The sequence below is a fragment of the Pinus tabuliformis genome, chromosome 8 (genome assembly GCF_031772625.1).
Source record: "Pinus tabuliformis cultivar Carrire ecotype Pingquan chromosome 8, CPIR1, whole genome shotgun sequence".
Lineage (NCBI taxonomy): Eukaryota > Viridiplantae > Streptophyta > Pinopsida > Pinales > Pinaceae > Pinus > Pinus tabuliformis.
In genome coordinates, this window is record NC_142294.1 from 511,163,940 (window position 1) to 511,173,376 (window position 9,437).

General features: G+C 34.6%; 1 pseudogene; it reads right to left on the reverse strand.

Moving 5' to 3' along the window:
- Window positions 1–3,825: 3,825 nt before the first annotated feature.
- On the reverse strand, window positions 3,826–4,314 carry LOC149236341 (glutaredoxin-C1-like; annotated as a pseudogene).
- Window positions 4,315–9,437: the final 5,123 nt, after the last annotated feature.

Here is a 9,437-nt window from a genome sequence, read left to right on the forward strand (position 1 = left end):
TGGAAATTGGTTTCCACAACCAAATCGAGTCATTTTCACATCCAGACAGTTTCTTTGATAGAGACCTTACCAGGTCTAACATGGAATTCCACTGGCCAACCAGCTCAAGAATTCCAATGACCACATAAACTCTTTTCCCTTATTGAGATAATTTATCTCTAGGGAGAAGAAATCCGGGCAGACAAGTACCATCAACCCCTCCGGGTAGGTAACTGCCATCAACCCAAGGCATTCTAGCCTTTCACAACTATCTGCAACTGTCTAGCATGTTAAATTTCTCTTTTATCACTCTTTCCCAAAGTAATTGACATAATGAACCATATAATCATTATCATTAACAACACAAACATGCATGTATATGATGCATCTACACTTAACCCTCAACATGGGTCCACAACATCTAGATTCTTAGGAAACACAACTAACATACATGTTGTATGCATTCTGATTTCCAAATAACACAATCATGCATATCATATAACATTATTCTTTCTCATTTATGATTGCAATTCTCATTGCAATATTTAAAGTGACGAGTTCTCTTGTTGCCATTAAGCTACCACTACTTAATCCCATTAGCAACGTTAGTTATAAATATGCATCCTTTAACAAGTATTCACTTCCCTAATCTTTTTAGTTTGCGGCACAATACTATCATGCATAAAAGTATATGCAAATATTCATTCCTATGATAGTTGAGGTAAAAATCTAAACATTTCCAATTTGCCACAATGTATTGCCATCAATAGGCCAATATAGGAAGTAACTACCATAATCACTTGTTTGCGAATTGTGATAAGCTTAAATCAAATTCAACTCATGCACATAAGTGTTATTAGTTAGTCATACAACACTAACCAATCACAACTACCAATCATCTTAATGGAACCATGGAAAAACTTATTCAAAAATTAGTTTTACCATCAAGTCTCTCTACTTGTCTCATTGCATATTTTCAATATCTAAGGGGTTCTTCTAATGTCCTTTTAAAACAATTTGTCATCCTATTCAAGGATGTTCCCGATAATTTATATTCATGCATTTACTCATTAAATTTCGTTCATTGTAACTTCAATCTTGTTCAATAAATGCATCATTGTTACTGTCATATTTGCAAAGAAAAAGTTGGTAGTTGATTGTCACTTTCCTCAATGAGTGTTCAATATTGTTCTTAAGTGCGACAAAAGTTTTATGCAATCCAATGTCATGACCATAGTTATGCAAAAACTTTATTGCTTACTACTCAAAGTAGTTTAAACACGATTCACACTTATCATGCCAAAAGTAGTGTACTACGTAAATCAATATGTGAATGGTTAAACTCATACCTGAGTTAATTCCCACTGGTGCGTACCTCAATTTCTTTTCCACTTAACAATTCCCAAAGGCGCCAGTACTACAGCCTTTAGCTCTGATACCACTTGTCACATACCCCGGTAACCTCGCATGTAAAAGCAAGGAGTTAGAATTTTTTTTTATATAAATTACCCACAAGTAATTATCCAATTCACAACTCCACAATTCCTCATTAACCATTAGATATAATGTTCATTAGTACATCAATTAAATTACAATAAAAGACAATAAGTTGCATAACCATTAACCACCACTGTGGTAGTGTAATAACATAAACTGTCTCATGAATCCTTGCATCCATTTCATGATTTCCTTCATCATATTAATTAATCTCATACTTGGACATTATGGTTATGCCATCAAGTATAGAACCATCAACATCAAGGATTCATCATCATCAAACTAACACAAAAGGCAATCACACCATTGAACACCAATATACCCTGGAAACCCCGTAGGGTGAAAACCAACAAATGTTTAATCTTATTATTAAATGCTCATGAGGGTTTTCACCCCTCACTCATTGTCTTATAATGGATTCCATCCCTTAACCATTGCTATAGAATTATTACTATGAATTATCATTAAGTTGTCACATAAATTAGCTAAAAGCTAATACAGTTTCCATGTAATCTTTTACTTACATACCACCACATGCAACATTCCTTGTGGCATGATTTTTCTAGCAATGTACGATTCCCGCAACTTGTACTTATCCGCATGGACCATTAACCCTTTTCCCGCCACGACATTAAATATAATCTATGCCATGCGCAAGTAATCCAACTTTACCTACCATGTTATCATTATCAACATTGAAATCATGATTACGTTTATAAATAACCATATTAACTAGCATTTCCCTTCGCATAAGCACATATTCTTAGAGGACAAAACACTAAGGCATTATTTTGAAGGGACTAACTAAACATCATTTATAATCTTCTTACCTGAAAATTTACATAAACTTTATCAAAAGATCTAGTCCTTTAGCTATTACTTTTGATGCATGCAAACATATAAAGCAATCTCACACACAACCTATAGACTTTTCTCGCATGCGAATATATATATATATATATATATATATATATATATATATATATATATATATATATATATATATATATATATATATATATATATATATATATATATATATATATATCCCTTCTAATGGAAGCAATCACAAAACTCGTGTTTATACACACCTCATTCAATGAGAAACTAAGATAATAATTATTTTAGCATAAAAGTAATCACATATCATTTTCCTAAAGAAAATGACTCAATAATTATTCTATCCATACAAAGAACATATCTCCGTAGCATAATGACCCTTATTTGTGCATCCAATAGCCTATCATAACAGCCCTTCTTTAATGTATGCAACACATGTTTCCGTCTCAGAATTCTACCATCATTTCCTATAAACAATTACATACTTCTCTCTTAAAAGGAAGTCATTATAACCTCATTTCTTATCTTCCTATATGTAGGTTTCTCATGCTTCCATTTCAAGAAGTTATTATAGATACCCATCTTTATGCATAAAAATCAAGAAAAAATAACAAGGTTTAACTTAACCTTTTATGCACCACAATCAATAAATCGACACAACTCAGCTAGAGAAACAATCCTTTCAAGAGATTATCGTTTCCAAGAAAGATAACATAATCACTTTCTCTACGTACACACAAATCATATTTCCAATGTCACAAAGGCTACCCCTTTTTTGCATGCAACATGTGTTTTTTCCTAACACAATTACTTTTACTTCAAGCACATAATATTTTCATGAAACAAGTATGGATTCTGGTTCTTGTATGAACACTATTCATATGTGTCTTTAAAGGAAAGAACCTCTATTTTTGTTTTCAAAAGATCTCCCATAAATTCATTATTTTCATGCATGAGGAATGCAGTCTTTTCCTAAAAAGAAACTATATTTATGTGTATATAAAACATACTCTTTCTTCAAGAAAGTTAGTGTGATTACTTATGTGCCTAGAATCACATCATTAGCAATTTTCTATCATGCATGGAATGCATAACTATTTCACAAGAACTTCGAAATCAGCTAGCAACACAAAGCATTTAAGCTTATATCCCTTTTCAAGAAAATGACAAGTGACTCGGCATTTAACACAAGGAAATCTTTCAAAAGATACCCAAATAAAACATACATATATTTTTCCTTCTAGAAGGGGAGCAAGTTACTTATCTTATCCTGGGCGGCCTCCTTGCCTCCATCACCTGATGCAATCGAGGTATGCTATAAATAACTCAACAGGAATTCCTTTTAATGGTATTCCTCGAATCCTGGGCAGTTTCTCGTTAGCAGTCTTTAGTCTCCCATAACTTTCAGAGAAATTTGTGTCCTTCTATGCCATGAGAAATGGTGATTAAATAATCGATCTATTGCCAAAGAAAGCAACAAAAATTGAGGCCAGCGAAAATTATGATTCTCTAAAGCCACAGAGCCCCAGCTTGCTTCAATTTGGGCACAAGCTTGCCGCTGATGTGCGTGGCCATGAGGCGATCTAGGTTGATTACCAGCTCTCCACCAATGAAAACCGCCGGCACGGTAGGATTTTTGCTGACCAATCACACCAGGACCTTCTCCATATCTGAGTTCCCGATTCCTTCCCCTTCCGTGTTAAGCTCAAAGACGGTCAGACTAACCTTGAGGCCGTAGAGGAGGCGCTTGACCATGTGGCACATGCAGCAGTAAGTGATGCTAAATACGAGCACCACGTTATCGGAGGCAAGGCGCTGGACTCTTTCGAAAGGGTTCAGGCTCATCGTGGCTATCCTTGTGGTCATCGTTTCCTCCTCAGCATCCTCCATTGAGCTCCGCCCCAACTGCAGCGTAGTGGTGGTTGGCCTCCTGTAGGCCGCGAAGGCCATGGTGCCTGGAGCCGATGATCCGCTAGCCCTGTATTGCAAACCCTGCATCACGATGACAAAGATGAAGGCAACGCTACGCACCACCCCAGCATCGATGAGGGATTATGAACTCTCAGCTTTGTTCCGCAATCCACCCAAACGGTAGGAGAAACTGTGGGGGGTCTTATAACATCAATAATCATGTAGCTGGTTGTTGGAATTCCAGGCACGCACGCATGCATGCCTTCCAAACCAAGTCGTCCAAGTCTGAAACAAGAATACGTTAACAACGCTTCCCCAAAGAGACCACTACTCTCCACCATGTCACTGCTGCTATGGTTGAATACGTGGTTGATTCAGTTGGGTATGGTTTCAATTGTTCCCTCCTCTAAACGAAATCTAGCTATTAGTTCCTCATTCAATTTTATGAATAACAAGAATTAGTTTTTGAAACTAATTCGTAACCTTTTAAAAAATTACTATTTCATAAATGATTTTACCTTTAAGTTATTTACGAGAGCGATATGACATACTCCCCCCCTTAATAAGAACACTGTCCTCAGTGTTCATCTCTTGTTGGAACTTTAGATTTTACTCATGGTATAACCATCTAAACCACACAAAATTTGATCCTTCCTTTTTTAAAATTAAAGATTTCATTCCAAGAAATGACAACAAAAAAAATATTAATGATATAATCATAAGAAATATCAATAGTTATAAGCATTCATAACTGCAAAATATGCAGGTTCTAATTGCCACCACTTGGCCCTTATTCAAATTCAAAAACCAAACTATATATCAACTTACCATTACTTACCATCTACTCTTGAAAATCATGAGCACTTTCACGTAAGAATTTTAATAGTGGTTGGACAACCCATCAACTCTCCATGGTAAGTAATCCTATAATGTTTGACAAACAAATTCAATCGCATTAGTCATAATATTGTGAGTCAAATGAAATACTTTTGAATATCAATCAATTGTGCAATGTTAGATGATTTTTAAATCACAGTACTTTTACAAGTACTTAAGAGCTCATCACTGCTCCACATGCACACTGAATTAACTTTCACTAAAGACATCCACAGAGTACTTCTAAAAGTACCAAAAGAGCACCTAGCTCTCTAACCATCAAAACAGTGAATCACTGCTTCAAGTAAAAATTGTCTTAGCCCATACTAAGACATTCACAAGATTAATAATATGATAAAGGAATTAAAATTTCCTATAACTCATTATTGAGCACTAAGCTCATTTCCTGTTAAATGTGCATAACATATTTTACACAACTATATATAAAAAATTTAACATAACATATAGCTGATTAGTTAATTTATTTAGCTATGAGAACCACAATAGGCTAAAGAACTCCCAACCCATGGAAATTTGTTTCCACAACCAAATCAAGTCATTTTCACATCCAGACAGTTTCTTTGATAGAGACCTTACCAGGTCTAACATGGAATCCCACAGGCCTACCAGCTCAAGAATTCCAATGACCACATAAACCCTTTCCCCTTATTGATATAATTTATCTATAGGGAGAAGAAATCTGGGCAAACAAGTACCATCAACCCCTCCAGGCAGGAAACTGCCATCAACCCGAGGCATTCTAGCCTTTCACAATCCGGGCAGACAAGCACCATCAACCCCTCTGGGCAGGTAACTACCATCAACCCAAGGCATTCCATTCTTTGACAACTATCTACAACTGTCTGGCATGTTAAATTTCTCTTTTATCACTCTTTCCCAAAGTAATTGACATAATGAACCATATAATCATTATCATTAAAAAAACAAACATGCATGTATATGATGCATCTACACTTAACCCTCAACATGGGTCCACAACATCTAGATTCTTAGGAAACACAACTGACATACATGTTGTATGCATTCTGATTTCCAATAACACAATCATGCACATCATATAACATTATTCTTTCTCATTGCAACATTTTACGTGACGAGTTCTCTTGTTGCCATTAAGCTATCACTACTTGATCCCATTAGCAACATTAGTTATACATATGCATCCTTTAACAAGTATTCACTTCCCTAATCTTTTTAGTTTGCGGCAAAATACTATCATGCATAAAAGTATATGCAAATATTCATGCCTATGATAGTTGAGGTAACAATCTAAACATTTTGCAATTTCCCACAATGTATTGCCATCAATAGGCCAATATAGGAAGTAACTACCATAATCACTTGTTTGCGAATTGTGATAAGCTTAAATCAAATTCAATTCATGCACATAAGTTCTATTAGTTAGTCATACAACACTAACCAATCACAACTACCAATCATCTTAATGGAACCATGGCAAAACTTATTCAAAAATTAGTTTTAACATCAAGTCTCACTACTTGTCTCATTGCATATTTTCAATATCTAAGGGGTTCTTCTAATGTCCTTTTAAAACAATTTGTCATTCTATTCAAGGATGTTCCCCATAATTTATATTTATGCATTTACTCATTAAATTTCATTCATTGTAACTTCAATCTTGTTCAATAAATGCATCATTTTTATTGTCATATTTTCAAAGCAAAAGTTGGTAGTTGATTGTCACTTTCCTCAATGAGTGTTCAATATTGTTCTTAAGTGCGACAAAATTTTTATTGTCTTTTATCCTCATCAGGAATCCAATGTCATGAACATAGTTATGCAACAACTTTATTACTTACTACTCAAAGAAGTTTAAACATCATTCACACTTATCATGCCAAAAGTAGTGTACTACGTAAATCAATATGTAAATGGTTAAACTCATACTTGAGCTAATGCCCACTGCTGCGTACCTCAATTTATTTTCCGCTTACCAATTCCCAAAGGCACCAGTACTGTAGCCTTTAGCTCTGATACCACTTGTCACATACCCCGGTAACCTCGCATGTAAAAGCAGGGAGTTAGAATTTCTTTTATATAAATTACCCACAAGTAATTATCCAATTCACAACTCCACAATTCCTCATTAACCATTAGATATAATGTTCATTAGTACATCAAGTAAATGCAATAAAAGACAGTAAGTTGCATAACCATTAACCACCACTGTGCTAGTGTAATAACATAAACTGTCTCATGAATCCTTGCATCCATTTCATGAATTCCTCAACCATATTAATTAATCTCATAATTGGACATTATGGTTATGCCATCAAGTATAGAACCATAAACATCAAGGATTCATCATCATCAAACTAACACAAAAGGCAATCATACCATTGAACACCAATATACCCTGGAAACCCCGTAGGGTGAAAACCAACAAACGTTTAGTCTTATTATTAAACGCTCATGAGGGTTTTCACCCCTCACTCAATGGCTTATAAGGGATTCCATCCCTTAACCATTGTTATACAATTATTACAATAAATTATCATTAAGTTTTCACATAACTAGCTAAAAGCTAATACAGTTTCCATGTAATATTTTACTTACATACCGCCACATGCAACATTCCTTGTGGCATGATTGTTCTAGCAATGTACGATTCCCGCAACTTGTACTTATCTGCATGGACCATTAATCCTTTTCCTGCCACAACATTAAATATAATCTATTCCTTGCACAAGTAATCCAACTTTACCTGCCATGTTATCATTATCAACATTTACATCATGATGATGTTTATAAATAATCATATTAACTAGCATTTCCCTTCGCATAAGCACATATTCTTAGAGGACAAAACACTAAGGAATTATTTTGAAGGGACTAACTAAACATCAGTTATAATCTTCTTACATGAAAATTTACAGAAACTTTATCAAAAGATCTAGTCCTTTATCTATTACATTTGATGCATGCAAACATATAAAGCAATCTCACACACAACCTGTAGACTTTTCCTGCATGCGAATATATATATATATATCCCTTCTAATGGAAGCAATCACAAAACTCGTGTGCATACACACCTCATTCAACGAGAAACTAAGATAATAGTTATTTTAGCATAAAAGTAATCACATATCATTTTCCTAAAGAAAATGACTCAATAGTTCTTCTATCCATACAAAGAACATATCTCTGTAACACAATGACCATTCTTTGTGCATCCAATAGCCTATCATAATAGCCCTTCTTTAATGTATGCAACACATGTTTCCTTCTCAGAATTCTACCATCATTTCCTATAAACAATTACATACTTCTCTCTTAAAAGGAAGTCATTATAACCTCATTTCTTATCTTCCTATATGTAGGTTTCTCATGCTTCCCTTTCAAGAAGTTATTATAGATACCCATCTTTATGCATAAAAATCAAGAAACAATAACAAGGTTAACTTAACCTTTTATGCACCACAATCAAGAAATCGACACAACTCACCTAGCAAAAAAATCCTTTCAAGAGATTATCGTTTCCAAGAAAGATAACATAATCACTTTCTCTACGTACACACAAAATCATATTTCCAATGTCACAAAGGCTACCCCTTTTTTTGCATGCAACATGTGGTTTTTCCTAACACAATTACTTTTACTTCAAGCACATAATTGTTTCATGAAACAAGTATGGATTATGGTTCTTGTATGAACACTATTCATATGAGTCTTTAAAGTAAAGAACCTCTATTTTTGTTTTCAAAAGATCTCCCATAAAGTCATTATTTTCATGCATGAAGAATGCACTCTTTTCCTAAAAAGAAACTATATTTATGTGTATATAAAACATACTCTTTCTTCAAGAAAGTTAGTATGATTACTTATGTCCCTAGAAGCACATCATTAGCAATTTCTATCATGCATGCAATGCATAACTATTCACAAGAACTTCAAACTCAGCTAGCAACACAAAGCATTCAAGCTTATATCCCTTTTCGAGAAAATGACAAGTGACTCAACATTTAACACAAGGAAATCTTTCAAAAGGTACCCAAATAAAACATACATATATTTTTCCTTCTAGAAGGGGAGCAAGTTACTTATCTTATCCTTGGCGGCCTCCTTGCCTCCATCACCTGATGCAATTGAGGTAAGCTCTAAAGAACTCGACAGGCATTCCTTTTAATGGCGTTCCTCGAATCCTAGGCATTTTCTCGTTAGCGGTCTCTGGTCTCACATAACTTTCAAAGAAATTTGTGTCCTTCTATGCCACGAGAAATGGTGATTAATTAATTGATCTATCGCCAAAGAAAGCAACAAAAATTGAGGCCATCGAAAATTCTGATTCT